The sequence below is a fragment of the Ailuropoda melanoleuca genome, chromosome 2 (genome assembly GCF_002007445.2).
Source record: "Ailuropoda melanoleuca isolate Jingjing chromosome 2, ASM200744v2, whole genome shotgun sequence".
In the NCBI taxonomy this organism is placed as follows: domain Eukaryota; kingdom Metazoa; phylum Chordata; class Mammalia; order Carnivora; family Ursidae; genus Ailuropoda; species Ailuropoda melanoleuca.
The window spans coordinates 153,693,701-153,717,935 of NC_048219.1; the positions used below are offsets into that span (position 1 = coordinate 153,693,701).

The 24,235-nt window shown below is 35.1% G+C and overlaps 1 pseudogene; it reads right to left on the reverse strand.

Moving 5' to 3' along the window:
• Positions 1-10,449, reverse strand: part of LOC117795971 — a 96,102-nt pseudogene extending 85,653 nt beyond the window's left edge.
• Positions 10,450-24,235: the final 13,786 nt, after the last annotated feature.

Genomic DNA, 24,235 nt, shown 5'->3' on the forward strand with positions numbered 1-24,235 from the left:
CTGTATCTAGTTACGAGTAAGCATCCAACAAACCCAAAGTTCTACAAAATAATTGACCCATATACTTAAAAAACATCGAGATTACAAAACATAAGGAATACAGAGAATTTGTACCAGATTGAAGGAGCGTAAGGAGACATGACAAATAAGTGCAACATGTTATCCTGCACTGGGTTTCTGACTGTAGATTATTATTATTATTAATTATTATTATTATTATTATTATTATTTTGCTAAGGAGGACATTATTGGGACTGTTGCCAAAATTTGACTGAAGCTTGTGGATTGATGGTGGTACTGTGTCAGTTTTAGTTTCCTGATTTTGATGTACTCTGATTATGTAAGAAAGTATCTTTGTCTTTTAGGAAATATATATTGAAATCTTTGGCAGTAATATAGTATCAAGTCTGCATCTTACGCTCTAGTAGTTTAGAAAAAAATCACATGCTATATATAAATTATATATAGGGAGAGAGAGAGAGATAAATATTTAAAATGATTTTAAATGTTAATGACTGGAGAATTTTGTGATAGTAATGGGAATTCTTTGGACTATAGCAATGCTTCTATAACTTTAAAATTATTTTAAAATAAAAAGTTGAAAAGCTAACCTCTAAAGTGAGATATAAGAAAGGTGTATAATAGTTTAAAAACTGAGATTCAAACAATAAACTGAGAAGTTAGATTTTATTTGTCTGGACAAGCACATAAGCTGGCTCTTTATTAATTTATTCAGTGAACTTCAAAACAGGATCATACATTTTGTTTCTTTATTAGTGAGCAGGACTATGGGTTTTGTGGTGTGGGTTTTATTTATAATATTATTTTGAGGTTCTGGTTTCTAATTCACATGTAGCTTCAGAAACTTGCCATGATTCATGGCTTCTTGTTCATGTTTCCTGATTTCTGAGACTGAATTATGAAATCTCATAAGTCAGAATATATGTACTGGAGCCAGATTTATTTTACTGGTTCTGTATTGAGTATTTGGAACTGCTGAATTACTATAAGTAGCAACTAAATATAAAGAAAGTTCAGACTTTGTAAACGCTTTGGATAGAAATTGCCTAAAGCATTTTTGTGAGTAAAACTACTAGCTTCATTAAACAATACATTAAAACAAAAACAAATATGGAGCACCAAAGTGACTACCTACAGACTCTGAAGTAATTCTGATTATGTCAAGTCAGCTAAATAGAAATATGTTTAAAAAAACCAAACAAACCTAAAATGACTCTAATTACTCCCACTGCCATTTTAGATCCACTGGACAAGTTATTCAAGTAATATGGCAGCCTTTAAACATAGGAAACATCCCATGTATATCCATCCAAGTTTTTGATTTTTTGAAGACCTAACACTCTATCAATATCTATGGAAACTTTTTCCACAAGGTGCTGCTTATTATTGGAAAGACTCTAAAGCCACCTTCTGATCTAAATCTTTGGTAACTTCTAGGAGAAATAATGAATGTTTTATTTACAAGATTTGCCCTGTCTTTTCCAAAACCATGTGAGTGCAGTATACAGCATTTATCTGATACTTTTGATCAACATGGAGAGTAAAAATTTTTCCACAAACTAATTCATCTTGCCTAAATTATATGAAAATTTTAATCTGCTATCCCTAAATTTTCCACAATGCAATATGAAGCCAAACAGAGTAGAAAATCTAGCATGGAGCCCTCAAACATAGAAAACACGTGAGGCTTATTGTAGTGGAGTGGAGCTGACACCATACTGAGAAAGGTCAATGAATAAGATTACCTGAGGAGCCAAGTCAAGGATGTTTGGGAGGAAACGGAGATTCTTAAAAAAAAAATAGATTTCACAGTAAGATTAAGGAAAAGTAACAATAAATGTTATTAGTTGGGAACAGAAGAGAATAAGTTTTTTAAATTTATTTTAAAACATGATAGATTAATGAGGATGTAAGTCAAACAGGAGTCAAGGGAAGAGTTTAGAGGAAGAAGAGACAACAGGATTCAAAAACACAGTCCTCTAAAAATCATTTGCACACATCGATTAATAATTTTTATATGATTTTATCAGTTAGATAATGCTTATAATTCATCCATTAGTCTTAATTATTGAGTCACATTATTCTGAACCAAATTATTGTCCCTCCATGACCCAGTGCTACAAAAAAATTAAACATAAATAAACTGTCCACATCACCCTAATAAACATAATTTAAAACATGCACTAAAGGAAGGTCTTTCTTTTTCAGTTTTTCAAGTAAATCTTTATTAGGGAAAAAAATCATTGAGAATGTAGTCTATATGAAAAACGTGCCTGAGAAAACAATTACTTAGTAACTATGTTCAAAAAGACGTGTGTCTCATCATAACATTTTGACCAGCCTTGATCTATTCAGGAGTTGACTATAAATCATGACAATGGTAGGAAGTGCCCTGGGATCAGAGACTCCTCCAGTGTTACTGTAATTTCTACAAAGTATTTCCTCTTTGATATTACTTGTTTATGATACATAGTTTAAGACCATTCCTTCTCCAGGCATAGCAAATAGAATTCTTTTCCAATTCCTTAGAAGAAAATTTCTCAATAATATTCTTTGATTGTTTAATAAATGCTATTTCATGTGAGAAAGTCTGATTTATTTATAAATACTTTAGTTTCTGTTTATGTGTTAGTTTAACCTTTATTTGGGTTTCATGTTGTAATGACCTACTTATTTGTGCTTTTACTCTTGACCAGATTCTAACTTTAGGTTACCCTTACTCTTTTTTAGAATCTACCAGTGAATAAAAACATGGCATTGTTTAATCCTCTTATAAATGGCAAAGTTTAGCGAGGGTTACATAGTGGTAACAGGCCCATTTTGGGAAATGAAACTGATTGTGAAAAGATGCTACAGATTTGTTTTAGGCTAGTGCTTTTTAAATAATTCAAAGTGAGAATTTTAAAACTAAATCATGTAGATCCATTTTGAACATTGTTTATGGGAGGGTGAAATAATCTGGTTCTGTGAGCCAGGGAATATGTAAGCTTAGTCCCTTAGCCACTCTAGTCCTCATTTGTCTCATTTACAGAGTGTGAAAATTGGACTACATCACTTCCATGTGCCCTACAACTCTGTGATTCCGTGATTTGCCTCTTTCTGCTACATGAGTGTGATTATAAAATATGTAAGACAAAAACCTTTCAGAAGTAGAGCCCCATGTCTAGAGCATAAATAAAGGGAACTTTGAAAGGGAATTGATATAACTTAAGTCTCTACATCTTTAAACTTGTCCTTCTTTCTGACTGGAATTCCTTTCCCCAGTTCTTCCCATGGAAAGTTCCTCATCACTCTTATTGCAGATCGATTGTCATTTCTTATGTGTTGTCCTTTCGGACCACCTATCCCAGGGAAATAGTGGAAAATCCCTTAGAAAGGTCCAGTCTATCCCTTGAGAAATATGTTTTTAGAACTTCTCTAGGAGATTTATTTTCAGAAAGTTATTTAATGGGCTTGGTAATCATAAACACATTAGTTTTTCATAATGAGTTAAGTAGTGTACTAAAAGGAAATGAACATTCAAATGTAATGAGTTTAATTGATTAAAAGAGAGTGTTCTTTGGGGATTAAGCAATAGTTGCAGATGTTGCGTTTACTGCTTGAAATGTGCTGATTCAAGGAACTTAAATGTTAAAAGTATTTGATTATTAAACACTGCCTTTAAAATATGTAAAAAGAATTGAGTCAATTCTCTCTCTCTCTCTCTTTTTTTTTTTGGTTCAGCATTGCAGCATCTATGAAAAATGATTAATGTATCAGCTAAAGTCCCATATAAGTAGTATATTTATCCTTATAAAACTGCGTTTTATAAGTCACCATGATAGAGTTAGGATCCTCTAGACTGTGAATTTCTTTGTTTTTGATGATCTTGAGAGTTTTGAGGAATGCTGGTCAGGACTTTTGTAGAATGTCTCTCAATTTGGGTTTGTCTGATGTTGTTCTTTTCTTTTTTTCTTTTCTTTATGTTATGTTAGTCACTATACAGTACTTCATTAGTTTTTGATGTAGTGTTCCATGATTCATTGTTTGTGTATAACACCCAGTGCTCATTGCCATATATGCCCTCCTTAATATCCATCACCGGGCTAACCCATCCCCCCACACCCCTCCCCTCTGAAACCCTTAGTTTGTTTTCCAGAGTCCATAGTACCATGATGGTTTTCTTATAGTTAGATTATGGTTATGAGTCTTTGGGAGAATGACCATAAAAGTGAAATCCTATTTTCATGTGATAGAGTTTTGTATTCTGTTTATCATGGTAACACATTACTCTATATAATTATCTGATATTATATTATACAGATTATATATTATTGATAGAAAATTTTTGTTAGTAAATTTATTTTTTTTTAAATCTGCCTCCCAAAAAATAGATCAGATCCAAGAAAGCCAGTATTTGGCTGTCTTGTCCATCACTCTATCCCTAGAGTCTTGAAGATTGTGGAGCATCTAATAGGAGTTTGATGAACTCTTGAATGAGTGAATAGATGAGTGAATTATCTTCTGTATAGGTAGCTGAATCCCATTTCAACTCCATTTGAATGATGTGGCCAATATATTAAATAATATACTAAGGCGAAGTCTTCGAATTTGGGTACAATGTCAAGAAGATGTTACCATTGAGTTTAAACTAATATAAATCAATAGATAGTAATTGAGATGATTAATTTCAACTAAGACACCTTAGTCTAAGAGGTGGTCTTGGATTTGAGTATTCCCTATATCAAATCAGAATGATCAGAATTTACTTAAATCCAGTCATGGAGAACAGTGTATGTAATATATCCTTTGGGTATATATCAAAATAGTACCCAACCTGGACCATGAAAACAGAAGAAACTTACTAGGATTTAAATACTAAGATGTTAGAAGGATATGTCGTTTGCAAATATCTTCTTCCACTCCATTGGTTGTCTTTTAGTTCTGTTGTTTCCTTCCCTGTGCAGAAACTTTTTATTTTGATATACTCCCAATAGTTTATTTTTGTTTTTCTTTCCCTTGCCTCAGGAGACATATCTAGAAAAAAGTCACTACAGCTGATGTTGGAGAGGTTACTGCTTATATTCTTTTCTAAGATTTTTATGGTTTCAGGTCTCACATTTAGGTCTTTGGTGTATGACAGTGGTCCAGATTTTTTCTTTGGCATGTTGTTTTCCAGCTTTCCCAACACCATTCATTGAAGAGACTGTCCTTTTCCCATTGGATATTTTTTCCTGCTTTGTTGAAGGTTAATTGATGATTATAGTTTTTTATATAGTTGTAGGTTTATTTCTGGGTTTTATTCTGTTCCTTTGATCTATGTGTCTATTTTTGTGCCAGTACTATACTGTTTTGATTACTACAGATTTGTAATATAATTTGAAATCCAGGGTCGTGATGCCTTTAGCTTTGCTTTTCTTTTTCAAGATTACTTTGGTTATTTAGGGTCTTTTGTGGTTCCATACAAGTTTTAGAATAGTTTGTTTCAGTTCTGTGAAAAATGTTGTTAGTGTTTCTATAGAGATTGCATTAAACGTGTAGATTGCTCTGTGTAGTATAGACATTTTAACAATATTTGTTCTTCCAATCCATGAGCATGGCATGTCTTTTCATTTCTTTGTGTCATTTTCAATTTCTTTCATCAGTGTTATGTAGTTTTCAGAGTACAATTCTTTTACCTCTTTGGTTAGGTTTATTCTTAGGTATCTTATGGTTTTTGGTACAATTGCAAATGGGATTATTTTCTTAATTTCTCTTTCTGCTGCTTCATTATTGGTGTATAGAAATGCAACAGATATCTGTACGTTGATTTTGCATCCTGCAACTTTACTGAAATCAGTTCTAGTAGTTTTTAGGTGGTGTCTTTTGTGTTTTTTATATATAGTAGCATGTCATCTGAAAATGAAAGTTCTACTTTTTCCTTATTGATTTGGATGCCTTTTACTTCTTTTTGTTATCTGATTGCTGTGGCTAGGACTTCCAGTACTGTGTTGAATAAAAATGATGAGAGTAGACATCCTTGACTTGTTCCTAACCTTAGGGGAAAAGCTCTGTTTTTTCCCATTAAGGATGATGTTAGCTATGGATTTTTCATATATGGCCATTTTTTAATATTGAGATATGTTCCCTCTAAACCTACCTTGTTGAAGGTTTTTATCATGAATGGATGTTACACTTTGTCAAGTGCTTTCCTTGTCTTTTGAAATGATCATATGGTTCTTTTTTTTTTTTAAGATTTTATTTATTTATTTAACAGAGAGAGACAGCCAGCGAGAGAGGGAACACAAGCAGGGGGAGTGGGAGAGGAAGAAGCAGGCTCCTAGCAGAGGAGCCTGATGTGGGGCTCGATCCCAGAACGCTGGGACCACGCCCTGAGCCAAAGGCAGACGCTTAATGACTGTGCCACCCAGGTGCCTCTGATCATATGGTTCTTATCCTTTCTCTTAATGATGTGATTTATCACATTGTGAATATTGAAGTGCCCTTGCAACCCAGGAATAAATCCCACTTGAGCATGGTGAATGATTTTTTTAATTTATTGTTTGATTTAGTTTGCTAGTATTTTGTTGAGGATTTTTGCATCTCTATCCATCAGGGATATTGGCCTGTGGTTCTCTTTTTTAGTAGTGTCTTTATCTGGTTTTGGCACCAGGGTAATGCTGGCCTTGTAGAATGAATTTGGAAGGTTTCCTTCTTTTTCTATTTTTTTTAATACTTTGAAAATAGGCATTAACTCTTCTTTAAATGTTGGGTAGAATTTACCTGTGAAGCCATCTCGTCCCGGACTTTTGTTTGTTGGGAGTTTTTTGATTAGCGATTCAATTTCTTTGCTGGTTATTGGTCTGTTCAAAATTTCTCTTTCTTCCTGTTTCAATTTGATAGTTTATATGTTTCTAGAAATTTACCCATTTCTTCTAGGTTGTCCAATTTTTTGGTATTTGGTTTTTCATAATATTCTTTTATAATTGTTTTATTTCTGTGGTGTTGGTTCCTATTTTTCCTCTCTTATTTGTGACTTTATTTATTTGTGTCCTTGTCTCTTTTTTCCTTGAGAAATCTGGCTAGAGGTTTATCAATTTTATTGATTTTTTTCAAAGAACCAGGTCCTGGTTTTATTGATCTGTTCTATTGCTTTTAGTGTCTGTATAATTTATTTCTGATCTAATTTTTATTATTTCCTTCCTTCCCCTGGTTTTGGGTTTTGTTTGTTGTTCCTTTTCTAGCTCCTTTAGGTGTAAGGTTAGATTGTTGAGATTTTTCTTGCTTCTTGAAGTAGGCCTGTATTGCTATTAACCTCCCTCTTAGAACAGCTTTTACTGCAACCCAAAGATTTTGGACTGCTGTGTTTTCATGTTCATCTGTTTCCACGTACTTTTTTATTTCTTCTTTTTTGCTGGTTGACTCGTTCATTTTTTAGTAGCATGTTATTTAACTTCCATGTATTTGTGGTCTTTCCAGATTGTTTCTTGTGGTTGATATCTAGTTTCATAGCATTGTGATCAGAAAAGGTATGGCATGACTTCAATCTTCTTGAATTTGTTGAGGCTTGTATTATGGGCTAATATGTGATCTATTTTGGAGAGTCTTCCATGTGCACTGAAAAGAATGTATATTCTGCTGTTTTAGGATGGAATGTTCTGAATATATCTGTTAAATCCATCTGGTCCAGTGTGTCATTCAGAACCATTGTTTCCTTGTTGAGTTTTTGTTTAGATGATCTATCCATGATGTAAGTGGAGTGTTAAAGTCCCCTACTATTATTGTATTATTTTCAGTTAATTCCTTTATGTTTGTTACTAACTGTTTTATGTATTTGGGTGCTCCCATTTTGGGTGCATAAATATTTATAGGTGTTGTATCTTCATGTTGAATTGTCCCCTTTATTAGTATATAGTGTCCTTCTTTGTTTCTTGTTACAGTCTTTGTTTTGAAGTCTACTTTGTCTGATGTAAGTATTGCTATTCTGGCTTTATTTGACATCCATTTGCATAATAGATATTTCTCCCTCCCCTCACTTTCAATCTGTAGCTGGCTTTAGGTCTAAAATGAGTGTCCTGAAAGCAGCATATGGATGGGTCCTGCTTTTTTATCCATTCTGTCACCTTATGTCTTTTGATTGGAGCATATAGTCAATTTACATTCAAAGTAATTATTGATACATGTTTACCATCATTTTATTATTTTGTTGTTTCTGAAAATTTTCTTTAATCCGTTTTAATCTTTCTCTCATGTTTTGCTGATTTTCTTTAGTGGTATATTTGGGTCTCTTTGTATTTATTTTTGCAAATTAATTAGTGGTTTTTGATGTATGGTTGCCATTAGGTTTGAGTATAACCTCTTCTGCATATAGCAGTCTATATTAAGTTGGTGGTCACTTAAGTTTGAACCCATTATTTACTCCTCTCCTCCCCATATTGTAGGTATATGTTATATTTTATATCTTTTTATTTTGTGAGCTCCTTGGTTGATTTTTTACAGAAAGCTTCGTTTTTACTGTGTTTGTTTGTTTCCTACCTTTATATTGTCACTTTTGGTCTCTCCTTTCCACTCAAAGAGTCCTTTTTAGTATTTCTTGCAGGGCTAGTTTAGTGGTCATGAACTCCTTTAGTTTTTGTTTGTCTGAGAAACTTTGTATCTCTCCTTCTCTTCTGAATGATAGCCTTTCTGGCTTGCAAAGTTTCTGCTGAAACACCTGCTAGCCTTATGGGTTTTCCTTTGTAAGTTACTGTCTTCTTTTGTCTTGGTGCTTTTAAAATTTTTTATTACTATATTTTGCTAATTTAGTTATAATATGTCTTGTTGTGGATCTACTTTTGCTCATTTTGATGGGAGTTCTTTATGCCTCCTGGATATGGATATCTATTTCCTTCCCCAGGTTAGGGAAGTTTTCAGCTATTATTTCTTCAAATAATTTTTCTGCCCCCTTTTCTCTCTCTTCTTCTGGGACTCCTATAACATAGATGTTATTACATTTGATGGAGTCATGGAAATGCCAAAGTGTATTCTTGTTTTACATAATTCTTTTTTCTCTCTTTTGTTCAGCTTGATTACTTTCCATTTCTCAGTCTTTTAGGTCAATAATTTGTTTCTCTGCTTCTTCCATCCTGTTGTTCATTCTGTGAAACATGTTTCTCATTGCATTTATTAAGCCCTTTATCTCTGCTGTGTTATTCCTTTTCTCTGTGTTGAGGGTCTCCCTCCTGTCTTCCATTCTTTTTCTCAAGTCCAGTGAGGATCCTTATGATCATTACTTTAAATTCTGTATCAGACATATTACTTATATCTGTTTCACTGAGATAACTGGCTTCAGCCTTGTCCTGTTCTTTCATTTGATATAAGTTTCTGTGTCTTCTCATTTTGTCTAAGTCTCTGTGCCTGTTTCTGTGTGTTAGGGAAGTCAGCCATGTCTCCTATTCTTGCGGGTAATGATCTTACGAAGAAGAGGTCTTAAAGTGCCCTGTTGTGTAGTGTCCCTCTGTTCCTCAGGGCCTGGAAATTCTGGGAGTTTCTTCAATGTGTGCTGTGTGTGCTCTGCTGTTTTGTTTTGGACGTTTTATCCTTCAGGCTAGTCATCTACAGAGACTCTCTTTGCCTCTTATGGGCAGTGTTTGGTCCCTGGCCTGTTTTAACTAGGTGTGCTCTGATCTGCTTATGAAGTGAGACCCAGTGCCACCACTGCAGGAACCAAAGTTCTGCAAAACTCCTGTGTGGGGAGACACAGTGTCATGAGGGATAGAGCCTGTTTCCTGGGGGAGGGGCTCCCACCATGCTGGGACTAGGCAAGCATGACTGGGAGGGGCAGTTCCCCTGGGGGGTGGGGGGGCAAGTCTTGGTGTAAGCAAGTTGGGTAGTGAGTGTCAGCCCTCCACTGGTTCCCATGGGTGGCCATGTGCTTATGCTGAGGGGTGAGGCTAGAAAATGGCACCAGCCAGTTCTTTTGTTCCCAGAGGGTATCTCTGTGAATGCTGTCTCTCTGGGACACACTCCAGGATGAGTGAGTAACCTCTCCACTGTGTGCCTCAGGCACTCTTCAGATCTCTGTTTCCATGATATATGTGCGCATGTTGTTTGTCTGTCTTCTCCCTAAGAGCAGCCCAATGTCCTCCAACCCCTCCCAGAGCCAAACCCACTGACCTTTAAAACTCCACACTTTAAGGGCCCCCTGGTTGCAAGAACTCATGAAATTGGCCCCCCTCACTTTCTGAGCCAATTGTTATGGGGATTTGTTTTTCCTGTTCACTCTCAGTGCACGGTCTGTCTCTCACCCTTTTCCACAACCGCAGCTCCCTCTCTGCCCAAGCAGCCATGATCTGTTTCTCTCCCAAACCACAACTCCTCATTTCCTAACTTCTCCAATGTGTCCTCTTCTCTACCTTTAGCTGTGGAGTTGGTTCTTTCAGTCTTCAGGTCAATGTCTGGCGTATTTATGATGATTTGATAGTTATTCATGGGCAAGGTGAGCCTGGGGTCCTCCTACTCTGCAGCCATCTCCCAACCTCTATTCTCCACTAACTTACATCTTAAACTTAGAAGTCAGTCATATAAGTTAGAAGCATTATTAGAAATGTAAATGAAGAAATAAATCCATTATATAAAGGCAACTTAATTTTTCAAAAGAAATAATTTTGAATATTATGTATTTTAATGGCAGTCAAGAAGGACAACTTTCAGTGAGTCAGAAGAGCAATTATAATCAGGAATGTTTGGTGTTTTAAAATATGAAGCAATAAGTTAAAAAGCAGTGAAGGTTTTAGATATACTCACATAAATTATTAGTGAAGCAAAATGAAATGATATTGTTTAAGGGGAATGGCAAATAAAGCTAAGACATTTTTGAACGGGGTTGATTAATAATTCAAGCATCATCTTTCTGCTCTACCCCCATGAAAACTCTCTCACAAAGAATAAGGATCCATTTTTGGTGACACTATGCTACTTTTGAATTACCTCCAGCACACCACTTAACTCATTAGTTTTATTTGCTACCTCTGTCTTCCTCATAGACTAGGAGATAATTGAGGACAGATAGGTCTTTTTTTGTCATTCACTCATACGTTACTCACTAATTCAACCATTCAAACATTCATTTATTTATTCTTGTATTCAGAAGATATTTCTGAGTGTCTATGATAAGGCAGACCAGTTAAGGCTGATTATGAACACTTTAAGTTTGAAGTCTTCTACAATTTACAAAATAGTTCCCAGAAATAAATATGGGCATACACTTCAAGTAGTTGTCATGGTCACACACTATGTGTATGTCCCATTGGTCCTGGTTTCAGGGTAAAAAAAATCCAGCGAAGTCCATATATCCTGAGAAATGGATATGTTAAACTCCACCTCTACTTTCTGTGACACGTACTATCTTACAACCAAATGGGAAAGCTACTCCAATCCACAAACCCCCTAGATACCTAGAATCTAAAATGTCTATACTACCTGTAGAAGGCTTTGTAGTATCAGAAACCAAACTAATTGTCTACATAGTAACTTTCAGTTATGCCTTGGATTCTTACTATATGTATCTGCTTGCCCTCAGAGGCAGAGGCTAAAGAATCCATTGATATCAAATTGCATTGAGCATTTCTTTATTAATTCCTCACTTTCTCCTGCTGAATTTCATCCTCTCCCACTATAAACTTAATTCAGAGTAACCATGACATTTCTTTATGCTTGCTCCTTCTAATATGATGATACAAATTATGACACCCCTTAGAACTCTAGATGCCTACAACCTCAGTAAGGTGCAATGAATGGAGGTAGCCTTTCAGATATTCTTGAGCTAATTTGAACATTCTGTAATGTCCTTCAGTTTGTATGGCTATATGGCAAAGTTTCAACCTCTGGACTGAGAATTGTCAGTAAATCTAGATCATACTTTGACAGCTCTATTCAGTTTTGGCTCACAAATAACTACTGACTTTGCTGGTCATGAGAACCAATAGCAATTTGATTTCTGTTCCAACCCTGAGAAGTGTACCTTCAAAGCACAGAGACGGTGTCCCTCCCCATCTTGTCTAGTCAACATAGTTATTTCTTAGTAGACAAAAAAGTTTCTTATACACAGATCCTCTGGTATATTAAATATTTATTTAGTGGTTTCGGTATATGTTTATCTATAGACTCTTCATTTGTCTCCTCTTATCCCTACTTTTCCACACTTAACAGGATAATAGGCTTTCACGATAAATGTAGGAATTTACTTATACCTTGGCCATGTATTAAAAAACCTGTCCTATCTCAAATCCAACCCCTGTATCATAAATAACATTTATGCAAAATAGTAGGAGGAACTTAGCTTATAAAAAGAGACCTGGTACCAACCTCTAATCTTAAGCAAAGCACAATGATTCGTTTTGTAAAAGAAAACTACTAGCTATCATGAGCACTTTTGAAGCATGGGAACATTATTTGAAAGATGTGGTCCTATGATAATGCATCTGGGCAATAAAATTTAGGGTAAGTCAGACTGAAAAGCTTAGAAAAAAGTTTAGAAACCACTATAGGGCATTGAGTAGGAAGTAGCATTATCTCGTATGTTTGAATTGGGTTAACAGTAAGGGCAAAATTTAATTTATGAAGACTATTATAAAACTATTAAAATGATCCAGGTGAGAGATGTGGTGAAAAGTATTTGGATTCTAGATATATTTTAAAGGTAAATAGACAGGATGTGCTGGATTGAATGTAAATATAAAGGAAAGGAAGAAGTCAAAAATTACCCTTAATACTTTTGGCTTAAGCAACTGGAAGATGGAGATGTCATATTTTAAATGGAAAAGATGGTAGAAAGAGAAATTTGTAAGGGCATGTCAGGATTTCCATTTTGGACTAGTTGATTTTGTAATGCTTATTAAATAGCCAAGTGAAAATGTCAAGTAGTCATTTGAATATAGAAGTTAAGTTCAGAGGCATGATCTGGACCAGACATATACATATGAGAATTGCCAGAGCATAGATGAAATTTAAATCCAAATGAATAAAAAAGATCACCCACGTAGTTGGTGTAGATAGAAAACGTTAGAGGGATAAGTACCTTACTTACTTACCAAAGCCCTTCATTGCTTATAGGTTAGAGAGATGAAGAAAAATCAGTGAAAGAGATTGAGAAGGAGCAATCAGTAAAGCAGGGGGAAAACCAAGGGAGTACAGTGCTAAAGAATCTAAGTAAAGGACAGCCAAACAGGAAAGAATGATCAGTTGTGCCAAATGCTGCTGCTAAGTCAGGTAGAGTGAGGAGAGAGAATCAAACATTGAATCATGAGTTATCATTGTATACTTTAGAACATTATTATAAGTTTTAAACTACACATATTTTTGGCCAATTCTTTTCCATTGGATGGACTATGATCTCAACAAATCCTGATGTTTTACATATTCTGAGTAAATGAACCTCTTCAGGTGTTGTTACAATCAGTATGTAGGCTGTGTTGACTTGACCTATTACAGTTAACATCTTCAAAGAACAAGCTCTGAGTTTTGCAGAAAGCTACATTAACATTGTTTCTATCTGGCTAGGTTAGAAAGTGCAGTGAGACAAAGAAGAAACACATTTTTTGATTTACAGATAAAAGAAAAACACACATTTTCTTGAAGGCTAGATAATTCCTTTTTTTCAACTGATGGAGGACATTTTTCCTTTTTTTAAGATTTATTTATTTGGGGGGGGGAGAGAAAGCACAGAGGGGAGGGGCAGAGGGAGAGAGGGAGAGAAAGAATCTCAAGCAGACCCCACGCTGAGCACAGGGCCTGATCCCAGGACACTGAGATCATGACCTCAGCAGAAATCCAGAGTCAGATGCTTAACTGACTGAACCACCCAGGCTCCCCAGAAATTTCTCTTTTTTAGCTAATTTCCCTGTGAACTTTAGGACCAAATTTATGCTCAGTATTCCCTTGGCAACTGTCATAAATAGAATCAGATTTATACTCTTATTTTCTAACTAATGATCCAGAGTTCCATAAATCTCATTTAAAAATGCAACTTAAAGAAATCCTTGGGTACAAATTAAATGCTATATTTAAAAATAAAGACACTATATATAGCATATTCAGTACTACACAGTTGAAATATCATGTAAAACAAAGTTATACAATTTGAAATTTAGGGAGAAAATCACATTATTTTAAATTTAATTTTAAAGGTTTTTTTGTTCACACAAATTATGCTCAGAGACTGAGATTGTCTTTGCCAATAATTTATTTAACACAGGTCCACTGTGGGAGTTACAATTTTAATTATATAATTTAAATTAATTATAATTTTAAACTATAATTTATAATCACAAGCCAAAAGCATACAATGTAATATCCCCTAATGAGCCAACAAACAAATAATATACTCCAAACCAATGACAAATCAATTACACAATATTTTTAGGCAAAGGGGAGATGAAACAAAGTCCAAAATTAATTGAGGTGTACCTTTCTATAAGCTGGTTCTCAGAAGAGTTGGCTGAGCCAACCAAGAGCTGACATCTAGTTACCTGTGCAAATTGAAAGCCCCTTGTTGCTAGAGAACAATGCTAGTGGAACAAAGGCATTGGTGTTGGGGTTGCTGCATGGTTTTCACCACTACCAGCCAGGAATAGCCTTACCAGGGCAGCGGCTGATGTCCCAAGGCCTTTGGAGAGCTATTTAGATCAGTAACCTAGTCCAGACAGAACACCCTTGGTTAAGTCCTCACAGATTCGTGGTATTTAAAGTAGCCATTATTTCATAGTCACTCCTCCATATGTTCATATGGATAAGCACTCAGTAGTACAATTTTGATGACATTATTCTGACATGACCTCTGCAATGTAAACAAATTCACCCTTAGATCAAAGCAACTTCACTTAAGCCATAAGCAAGTAGATTTGAAATCATAACAAACCAATAGACAACCAAAAGACCTATTTTATCTCAGAGCTTTAGTTGGTCAAGACTATATTGATACAAGAATAGAATAAATAAATAATTACTTCTTTGGAAGATTTGGCTATGGGGAAGAAATGAGTCACTTAAATATTTTACACAAGAATGACCCATGTAACCTCAATGCTAAGATATGCTTTATTTTTAATGTAACTATTATCTATTGCTGCTACTTTGTATAAGTAGTGCCTGGGGACATGAGGCTGGAATAAAATGTATGCTTTTTCAAATAATTAATGATAACATGCAAGACCTAAGTGTGTTTCTATGGGCAGCATTTTATAATATTCCAGTCGACATTTGATCTCAAGTTCCTCAACTGAAAAAGCAATATAGAAAGGTAAGGCCTTATTTCAGGGCTCCACCCAAGGCTGCTGATGATTATGTTTCAAAAGATTTCCTCTGCAGATTTTCCACTGCCTTCACAGGAGCTGTGAAGCACTTGGGATGAGACACCATTTCCTTTATTTACGGGAAGTGTTGCTAAGTTGGGGCCTCTATACTTACCATGACATTTTGCTTCAGAAAGATAGGAGAAAGAAAAATAACCAAGACTTTTGGCAGATGGTTTCTGCATGATTATGAAACAGGGTTACCTGAAAAGTGTTGTGTCCTGGGGGAGTAGTGGAAACAAAATAGCTATAAAGTAATCATGAGTAACAAATTTTTAAACAGAGAAAATTCTGATTTTATTTTAAATGCTATTATTAATAATACTTTAAATAAATTATCATATAAGATATTAAATATGAAATTATGGCTTTTATGAACAAAGCCCTGGCTCATTCAGTCAACCAACCACTTGATTTCAGCTGTCTGAGAAATATCAGGAGAGGTCACTCAAAAGAGCAAAATTGACAAAGCAACAAAATTTTATTTCTCCACACTTGAATTCTTCTCTAATTATTCTAAAAATACATAGAATTATTTCATTGCTTAAGGAAGAAGTTTAGCAACAAACAATAAATTGGGAAAACAGCACTCTTTTTTTTTTCTCATAAAGGATTAATGAAATTGGAGATGACATTTTAAATAAAAATTTAACTCATATTTTAATTTATTTTTATAGTAACATGAAATAACACTGTTTCATTTTCACTGTAATTACCAAAATGCAAACAGAAATGCTAAAAGGAAATAATTGTGTATTAAAATGGATGCTTCCATCCATTATTTATTTAAACTCTAGATCAAAAGTTCATCCTAGGCATTGAAAAAATGTAATTAGATCTACATAGGAATAAAACCAGATTTTCTTGAATACAACTGAGAATAATTATAGTAGAATATGAGTACTTAAAAAAAAAACAGATAGAAAATGTATGACTACAGAATAAAATTATTTATTGGAGAGACTACCGAATGTGCTCAAAAACTAATTTTTTCACCTTTCCTACATTATGTCATCAGACAGAAAGTGTAAAACAAAATTTAAATCACAAAAGCATTAAAACAGAGAAATGATTCTAACATGATTCAAGAGCCAGTGGGAAACTTCTCAGCTCTTGGTGTGATGAATGACACATTTAACTGGAGATGAGTTACTAGGTGAATATTTAAAAGATTACTAAAATATCAAAATTGCCAGTTTGCAATGATACCACATACAAAGAGGAACACAAAAAATTATTCTATAACCCAGAACCCATTTAAAATTATTTTAGTTTCTTTTCCCTAGGGAAAAATATGTGAAAAAGTTCACTCAGATTTTCTAGAAATACAGAAACAACAACAAAAACCCTAAAAGCATTGGATGCCGTGGAAAGAAGGAAGAGCAAATTAAAGGAAAAGAAAGAATCATTGCAATGGAGGAGAAAGTTACACATAAAAAGAGAGAGAAACAAAAGAAGAAAGAAAATGTGGAAAACTGTCATGTGTGCTAGATGTCATGTGTCATGTGTGCTAGAATCTCAGTGAAAGATTCAGGAAAGGACCAGATTTTAGGAGGAAAAGACAGGAAATCTAAGTAGTTTTAAGATGAGTCAATATTATTTATTGGGCTTTGCACTTCTGAGAGTTATCTCTGGTTGCTTCATTGATTAGTACTATTATAATAAAGATGGTGTCCATGACAGCTAACATTTCAAAGAATTTACTGTGCTTCAGAAATTGTGCTAAGCACTTTAAATGCACTGTCTTTTGGAATAATTACAATAACTTTTTTTTTTTTTTTAAAGATTTTATTTATTTATTTGACAGAGATAGAGACAGCCAGCGAGAGAGGGAACGCAAGCAGGGGGAGTGGGAGAGGAAGAAGCAGGCTCGCAGCGGAGGAGCCTGACGTGGGGCTCGATCCCATAACACCGGGATCACGCCCTGAGCCGAAGGCAGACGCTTAACCGCTGTGCCACCCAGGCGCCCCTAATTACAATAACTTTATAAGAGTTACAGATGAGTAAACTAATATTCAAAGAGATTAGAAAACTTGTTCTTGGCCACCTGGCAAGGAAGGGTTTGTAAAGACAGACTTTGCACAACTAATTTCCAAATCCAAAGCCTGGGTCATCATTGGTTTTGCTCTGCTATCTACCCAAAGGCTCTTCAATGAAGAGGCTGTGTTCTAAAATTTTAATTTTAGAGGGTGGGTTCATAATATTAATTCACAAGGTATCTTTTTTTCCTTTTGGGATGCCATAGCCCTCATGCATCTTGCTTTGGTTACAAATCAGAGCCAAATGTTTCCATACCTCTTATAAAGTATTTACACCATAATGGGTGTTCATGGGCAAAAGGGAAAGAGGGACAAAGACATAGTCAAATTTGCAAAATGAAGAGACGAAGAAAGGAAAAAAGAAAGGGAGAAAGGTGGGAGAAAAGGACAAAAAGAGAAAGGAGAAAACCAAGGCAGAGAAGCAAAAGTCCAAAAAGGGGGAGACATTGATAATTATTTGGATATTAATTATTTAAAAATATTTTCTTACAAGAAGAGGCTTGTATAACTGAAGTTTGATACCAACAGAGTGCAGTTATGTGAGATGAAGAATGTCTGTGAAATAATAGCTGATACCTAACACTCACATGAATTAGACACTCTTCTAACTTCTACACATATTAACCAGTTTAAAGTAAATCAGTTCTATAATTAAGGTCCTGTCATTATTCCTACTTAACAGATGGGGAAACTAAGTCTCAGAAAGGTAATTGATAACCGCCAAAGTCCTACAGCTAAAAGTGGCAAAGCCAGGATGTGAAAATGGGGTTGTTGTCAGAGTCCATGGCCTAAAATTTCTTCATAAAATATAAAAATACAAATATTAGGTAAGGCAAATAAATCTTCATACTCCCTCCTCTCAAGCGTAGTAGCTTCGAGTAGAGCTAGAACAGTTCTTTTCAATTATTCATGTCTATACAAATCATTTACAGACCTTGTTATAATCCAAATTCTGTTTAGTATATCTAGAGTGGGGCCCACGATTCTGCATATCTAATCAGTTCTGTTTAAAAAAAATGATTAAATAAGAATTTAGTTGATACAAACAAACTTTATTTAATACTTCAAGAGATAGACTGTCTTTTTTGGGAGAACTGCAAAATGTGGTGAAAGACAGAAAGCTTTTATAGGATAAAGAATAAAGAACAAGGAAGAGACAAATAGAAAATAGCTGATTGGCTGGGGCCACAGAGTCAACCTGGTTTGGGGTGAGAAGGAAAAAAGAAATTAAGTATAGAACCCAGAGTTGGCTTACATTTGGAGATTGGCTGACTGCATATACTGTATTTCTGGTCAAGTGGAACATTTACATTGAACAAAAGCTTTTTAAGTTTCAGTTTGCTGACATGGACCCAGGGCAGGAACAGCTCCATCTTTTTTTTTTTTTTTTTTTTTTTTTAATTTTTTTTTTTTAAATTTTTTTTTTTAAAGATTTTATTTATTTATTCGACAGAGAAAGAGACAGCCAGCGAGAGGGAACACAAGCAGGGGAGTGGGAGAGGAAGAAGCAGGCCCATAGCGGAGGAGCCTGATGTGGGGCTCGAACCCGTAACGCCGGGATCACGCCCTGAGTCGAAGGCAGGCGCCCAACCGCTCTGCCACCCAGGCACCCCAGGAACAGCTCCATCTTAAGCCTAAAAGGTTGTTTTAACAGTTCCTATGTGATGCTGATGCTGTATCCACAGACCAGCATTAAGTAGCAAGGGTTTAGAACTCTACTATAGTCTCCTGAGAGGAGAATGGTAGTGTGGGGGTAGTGGGGATGTTGTGAAATGACAGGGAGATTGGTAAGGGAGGGTTTAAGTACCAAGACTGAGTTAAAACACATGGTTGATAATTCGTAGAACTTTAGGGATGAGGACCTCTTGGAGGTCATCACACTGAGTTAATTTACTTTAAAAATGAAGTCACACTAGATGGGACTTGTGTCTTGATTACATAGCAAGTTGGTGATGACAATCTGTGGTTCTTGTTCCTGGGCCTTTGCTCTGTTTATTCTGCCAAGGCAATTCTGAAGGATATACCCACTCTCATTGTCTAGCTTAGTCATTACATTATCGTGGCAATTTTTAAAAAGAGATTCCAGACCCTGGCTTTTTTAACCTTAGTTAAAATATATGCCTGTTTTGGAGAAATGTGGAGTTATAAATGAAAGTAAGGGCTTTGTATTAAGGGTCTGCAGAGAAACAGAACCCATAGAATACACACACACCCCTACACACATGTGCTCACACACACACACACACACACACACACACACCATACATATACACGCATATAAAGAGATTTATTATAAAGAAATGGCTCAGGCATGTGGTTGGCAAACTGGAGACCCAGGATTGCGATAGTGTAATTCCAGTTTAGAAGCCAAGAGGCTTGAGGCTGAAGAAGAAAAGACCTTCGGGAAACCCATGTCCCAGCTCCAAGCAGTCAGGTAGAAGGAATTTCCTCTTATCCAGAGGAGGGTCAGACTTTTCATTCTACTCAGGCCTTCAATTGATTGGATAGGACTACCCATAATGGGGAGGGCAATCTGCTATACTCAGTCTACTGACGGAAATGTTCATTTCATTTAAAACACACAGACACACCCAGAATTATGTTTGACCAAATATCTGAGCACAACTTGGCCCTTAGCTAAGCTGACACATAAAATTAATCAGTATAGGCTTTGAAAACTTGACTTAATATACTAGAAACAGTTTATATAGAAATATGTCTGTTTTGTAGTCACACTTAAGTCTTAAATGAATCAATGCTATAAAATCTGGACAAACCATACTTAATTTAATTTCGTAACTTTAATAGATCAGCATTGGCATCAATAGATCAAGCATATTTGTTTTCTTCAGGTGCCCAACAGGTGGTGCTATGCATTAATTTACTATGTGAATACTAAGATTATTATTATTATTTAGTTGCCTCCTTTTGTGAAGAAAAATAAATATAACAATCTTAGTTTAGCAATAAGTTGAAAAACTAGAGACTATTATTCATAAGCCAGTAGCTACTCAAACCTCAGTTCTCCTACTTCCAAACTTGTTGACTTTGGGAAAGTTATATAACCTCTGAAATTGTAGTTTCTATCTCTAAAAATATAGAAAATAAGTGACCTTCCCCTTGTCATGATGGTCAATTGAAATAATACATAAGAAAGCCCCTATTGCAATATCTGACAGTAAAATTTCAGTAAATGCTAGCTACTGTTGCTATCATTATTTCTAAAACTTTTCTTCTAGAATAAATCACTATTCTCATTATATTTAGCATGTATGAAAAATGCTGCATTTAACACACATTCCACATTAGAATAAAGTTAATGGACTAAGTTCTTAAAGAACACGTACCGGAAGAAAACATACTAAATTGTTGGATTCAGCACTAAGAAAGATATAAGAAAGGTATTTTTTAGTAAATTTATAATACTTTAAATGGATATTTTATAACCACCTCTTTATTAAATCTCATTAAAGTATGTACTTGGTAGTTTAACAAAATTATATTTCTCATGTGTAGATTCTTTTATGGTTTATTCTTGCCATTAATGATTTAATTCTGTTCATTCCACTTCTGAAGGGAAAATCATAATTATGAAGTTAAAATGAATAAGGATACGTGATTTAGTGTAATTTTGCATTTGGCATTATTTGGCAACGGCTATTCTTGCTAAAGAATTCTAAGGATGAAGACTGTCAATTTGTTAAAAGAATGATTATCATGTTAAGCACCTTGTAAAACATCTTGCAGATTATAATTAAAATGTCCAGCTAGTAATGTAAGTCTCCGCTGTTCTATTAAACTTAACAGTTAAACAAATATTGCTAAAGATATTTACTGACAAGAACTGATTCACCTTGGAATCTTAGTGATTTTATAATGTAGCACTGAGATTTTGTCAAAATGCCCTAGGTCTCTAGGAACATTTGACAGTAACTGTTTTTCTATCAATGACTTTTTATTATAAAGGAAGTTCTAATAAAGCACAAAATTGGTTATTTCTGTGTCTACTCACTTGACATTTAACAAAAGACATGGCTATTAATCCTTCAGGAAAAGAGTGGAGTGAAAAATCTATCCAAAAGCATCATATATTAAGGGACAGAAGGTGGACTAGGAGCCAGGGAGTTCATATTCTGTTCTGTCTAGGCGACTGTTTTACTATGTGACCTTGAATAAAAACTTTATTATGTGAACCAATTTTTCCTATTTCAAAGAGATAGCTAATAACGGCACAAAACTGACTGAGATTGTGAACATTTCTGCCTACCCTAAATCCCTTGATTTAAAAAGAAAAATATATGTATTTCCTGAAGAATAAATCCCTGATGACTCTGGAAGGTCTCTGGACCACAAATGTTGAAATCATTTGAAGATAGATACAGATTGATGAAGGAAATCGTAGCCCTAAATTAATAAATTTGATGTCCACTTAGGAGAATTTCTGTGACTTCAGGAGCAGTTCAGGCATGTCTCAAGAGCAACAATAATAGGGAAATGAACCACAAGAGACTATGGAGTCCGGGAAACAAACTGAGGGTTTTAGAGGGGAGGGGGGTGGGGGGATGGGCTAGCCTGGTGAAGGGTATTAAGGAGGGCGCGTATTGCACGGAGCACTGGGTGTTATATGCAAACAATGAATCATGGAACACTACATCAAAAGCTAATGATGTCCTGTATGGTGACTAACATATAATAATAAAAAAAAAAAAGAAGAAAAAGGATGGTCCTAGGACAAGAATATTGAACCAAATATGGACAGCCTAAAATGGATCCCCCTCCTCCACCATACACAGCCCCCAACCCTTGTGTTGCACAGATTACTCACAGGCTAAGGCAGGCAGTTGGAGATTTGGGTTGGAGAGCGCCAGATAATTAGTGTCCAGAGGAAAAAGAGATTTCCCAAACCAGAAGATATGCTATTGTCTCAATTTTCTAACAGAATATCTAACTTGTCATCAACATTATCACCAGGGGCATGTTCTTGTAAACAAAACCAGTATTCAAAAGGAGGGGAACACATTCTTAAAATAAGATTGAACAAGTCATTAGCACCAAATATTTGAAGAATGTAGTGAAAGAGAGACACCAAAGGCTAATTCCCAGGACAATTCATTTAATAGCATAAACAAAAAAAGATATTAAACGAAATAACACATCTATAAAATAAGAGTAGAGAATCAATTGGAGGTCTTAGAAATAAAAAAATCATTAATATTAGGGTTCAAATAGGGACTAAAAATAATATTCCCAGCTGTTAAGTGAATTGTTAATTGAAAAACTGAACAGTAGGCATCTCCTAGAATAAGTTGAAAAAAAAAATACGAAGTTGGCAGTGCCGCATAAAAGTCAAGAGAAGTGGAAGAAATCTTCAGAAGTTTCAACATACATCTATTAGGAGTTTCAGAAGGAAGAAACAGAAAAAAAAAATGGTAGTGAGCAAACAAACATAAAAAAAAACAACACACATTTCCCAGAACTGAGGACAAATTAAAAGGCATTAGTCCTGGGAAAAGGGGATTGAGCAGGGTCCTGAGCCAGTAGATGAATTAAAAGGCCACACTAAGCAAAAAGCGAAATTCCTATAGTTTTCAAAGAGGAAAATCAGGTTACCTGCAAAAAATGAGAAATCAGGCTGGTATATGGTGTCTCATCACTAGGATTGATTATTAAAAGACAATGAAGCCATATCATCAAGTACTAAGGGGAACACTATATTGGAGCTACTTTCGTATACTGAGGAAAACATTGGCATTCAGGTGAAAGTGGGAAAATAGATACATTTCCAAAGTTTACCCATTCTCAAGTCTTATTTGATATAAGTACATCAGTGTGCACCCCAATAAAATGAAAAATGAATTAAAGACAGGTTCTTGGAATAGTGGTAAACGACAGCAACAAAAAAATAAACTGTAAAACCTGTCATTAAGTCGAAGTTACTATTGATGCATAATATCAAAGCAAAGTAGATAAAAATAACTAAATCCTAGAAGTTTCCACATGGGAGTGATATACATGATTGAGTATGTGTAGGTGTGAGTGGAATGGGGGCTTTCAAGGCCCAAGAAGACACTTGTGTTATTTAATGAGAAGTTGGAGACTAATTAATGGTAGATCTTGATAGAAAACATAAGATTAAGTGGGTGTGATTAAGATTAAGGGAACATAACCACCACTAAAAATTGAAGTGGAATTTTCCTGAACTACTAAAGTAGAAAAGCTGAAATACTTCTGATTGACTAGAGGCGAAGAAACCACACAAAAGACATTCTATACACTATATATCAAATAGGATGGATAGAATTAATGTAAATAGGTTGGTGTTCGCAATGAATGGGAATGTGTTTAATTCCCACAAAAGACAGTAAATCTTACATGGTATAAAATTATGAACTTGACTGTAGTTTGTTCATAGGAAGGGTTAGCCCAGAACAATCTCATTTTACACCTGTTGCCATATTTCCTTCACATAAGTTCTGTGCCTCAGGGAGATACTAAATAGCTTATAGAATGAGAAAAGCTTCAATATTTGCTTATTAACAAGATTATTCTGGCAATATATGAAGAGACATTGAAGAAAAGAGGCAGCTGAAATACTCTGGAGATTCTGAAGTTAAAATGGTATGCTTTTAGTAGCAGTAATACTAACAATTGCTTCTAGATGGTACTTTTTTTTTATTATAGTAATATATTTTTTTATTTTACTATGTTAGTCACCACACAGTACATCCCTGGCTTTTGATGTAAAGTTCGATGATTCATTAGTTGTGTATAACACCCAGTGCACCATGCAATACGTGCCCTCCTTACTACCTATCACCAGCCTATCCCATTCCCCCACCCCCCTCCCCTCTGAAGCCCTCAGTTCACTTCTCAAGAGTCCATAGTCTC